The sequence below is a fragment of the Sinocyclocheilus rhinocerous genome, unplaced genomic scaffold (genome assembly GCF_001515625.1).
Source record: "Sinocyclocheilus rhinocerous isolate Xijiao unplaced genomic scaffold, SAMN03320098_v1.1 scaffold1183, whole genome shotgun sequence".
NCBI classification, from domain to species: Eukaryota; Metazoa; Chordata; class Actinopteri; order Cypriniformes; family Cyprinidae; genus Sinocyclocheilus; species Sinocyclocheilus rhinocerous.
This window is the reverse complement of record NW_015625028.1, coordinates 185,300-187,941: the sequence shown is the minus strand read 5'-3', so window position 1 is coordinate 187,941 and position 2,642 is coordinate 185,300. Positions and strand designations below refer to the sequence as shown.

The following is a 2,642-nucleotide window of genomic DNA, read 5'->3' as shown; positions in this document are numbered from 1 at the left end:
TTATAAAAGTTAAGAGTCAGCCACACCTACCTAAAACGGCTCGTTCTAACACGCCCCCACATACCTACGTCACTATTTGGGCGGCGTTATGCAACTCTTCCCAGATAGTGACGTAGGTATGTGGGGTGTGTTAGAACGAGCCGTTTTAGGTAGGCGTGGCTGACTCTTAACTTTTATAAAGAATATCTCTTTGGTTTTGAGACTTCAGTGTTTGCAACTTTACAGATCTTCTTTATGCACCAAGAGCTTGTAACACTCCAAAGAGAAAGGAAAAATTGAAATCGCATCATATGACCCCTTTAATATAGAAGAAAATATTGAAAATGGATTAAAGAAAATATGAATTGGTTGGCAAGACGTTGCTAGAAGGTTGCTAGGATGTTCTAGGTCAAGGGTGTCAAACTCAATTCCTGGAGGGCCGGAGCCTAAATTAAACACACCTGATCCAACTAATCAAGTCCTTCAGGCTTATTTGAAAACTACATGTTATGTGTGTTGGAGCAGGGTTGGAACAAAACTCTGCAGGGCTCCGGCCCTCCAGGAATTGAGTTTGACAGCCCTGTTCTAGGTGGTTTGGAGATGGTTGTCTTAAGTCTCTATAAGCACTTTTCCACTGCGTGGTACGACTCGGCTCACTTTACTTTGGCTCGTTTGCTTTTCCAATGCAGTTTAGTACCGCTTCTAATTGGGTGGGATTATAGACTGATCATTATAGTTGCGCCGGCACCTCATCTGCTGACCACGATACAGCCATTTCTTTTTTCAAATTGCATGCGACGGTCGTTTAAAGCAAGTCATTTAAAAAAGTCGTGCGAACAAATGATACTGCGGTGGCTGTTGCTGACTATTTAAATCTAGTGAGATTGGTGTCTCGTGTCGCAAATCCAATGACGCTGGAAGTGACGTTTCTCTCTGACCAATCAGTGATCTGCAGTGTTCACACGTCACATTTTAGTATCGTTACGGCTTGCTTGGAACCTCAACCAAGGTGGTATTAAAAAAAAGTACCAGGTACTAAGGTACTGTACACAGTGGAAAACCCCCCAAAAGTGAGCCGTACCATGCAGTGGAAAAGCACCATATGATAGTCTAGTCTTTCTTTTCCCACTTGTAATGTCTTTTTGAGTGATTATTTGCCAATTTTAATGTCCGCCAGGTGGAAATTGAAGGTCTGATTTTTTATGAAAGTAAACAATCAACAAGAAGCATGATGTATCATTCGTGTTTAAAAATGGTGCAGTCAAGTTGCACCAAGTTTAATGCACTAGAATGCACTAGGAGTTTGTTAAGGTCATTAACATTAAGTATGAGCAATATGAATTGTGATGCTTGACTTAGCAAACGCAACTAAGGCTTTCACAGGAAGTAAATGACTCAACGCTATGAACTGCATCATGGAAATCAGTGGGTTTTAAAAACTCTAAAACCGCTGGAGTGGAGAAAAGATGTGATTGGTTTCCTAGAGTCCTTTGAAATAATGAATTTCTGGAAAATAGCATTAATGTTTGAATTGCAATGTTACATGTAGTTTTTATTAGCACAGCTGTAACGCCGTTTTGGTGTGAGATGATGACTCCCTTTCTATGATGCACTTGTAAAATATTTCCAAATATTTTCCTTGTTTCTGCAGGAAGATTGTTAATGTTTATGCAGCATGCTAAATTCTGGCAGCACAGCAGTGCGTAAGACACAAGTTGAAGTTACTGTAGCTCTATTTTTATGCTGCAGAACAATTACGTCAGTCAAATAAGAACATCCAATCTTTTATAAACCTGCATAACTGGGATTATGAGCTGATTATGAGATCTCCCCCAAATCAAAGCAAGAAATCTAAAAGCCGGCCACGTCCCCGGGGATGGATGCTGTTTCAGATGTTGGTGGAGGCATTCACATTTTCCACTTTGCATTTATCATTAGCACATAGCACATTCCCACGCATACTTCAGGAAATGCGTGGAGAGAGAGATAGAAGGAGGGATGGGGAGGAGATTTTGCTCAGTGCACAGATTTTCTTGTTTGCTGTAATGTGTCTGGCTCTTTATACTGCTGTACAAACATTAATTTGCTATTGAACAGAGCTTATTTATTTTCGCCAAGCTGCTCGGTGGCTATGTGCCTTGTTCACTACCAAGGACATAACCGTGTTTAAAAAGAGCTACAGGAAAGACGTGCACGTTCCAAATAGCTGTAGGCAAACATGAGTAGGCCAGTATGCAATCTGTGCCATATCTTCTCATTTGCTGTATCGCATAGGAAAAACCTGTGTAAAATGTAAGCATTCATTTTGGTCCGTGCTTGAAGTAGAAAAAAAGAAGTGCCGGTACTCCCAATCCCCCCCCCAAAAAAAATTATTAATTAATTAAATTACTTTTCATAATTTCTAATGTATGTATATAATGCCGAAAGAAAGAAAGAAAGAAAATTGTCTAGAGCATTTTTAAAGGGGTCATATGACGCAATTTAAATTTTTTCTTTCTCTTTGGAGTGTTACAAGTTCTTGGTGCATAAAGAAGATCTGTAAAGTTGCAAAGACTAAAGTCTCAAATCCAAAGAGATATTCTTTATAAAAGTTATGAGTCAACCACGCCTACCTAAAACGGCTCGTTCTAACACGCCCCCACATGTCTACGTCAATATGTGGG

The 2,642-nt window shown here is 40.0% G+C and overlaps 1 protein-coding gene across 1 annotated transcript in view; it reads left to right on the top strand.

Annotated features, from left to right (window-relative positions):
- The window catches only part of rin1b (Ras and Rab interactor 1b), a 15,166-nt gene that overhangs the window by 7,229 nt on the left and 5,295 nt on the right, over nucleotides 1-2,642 (top strand). The window lies entirely within an intron of this gene.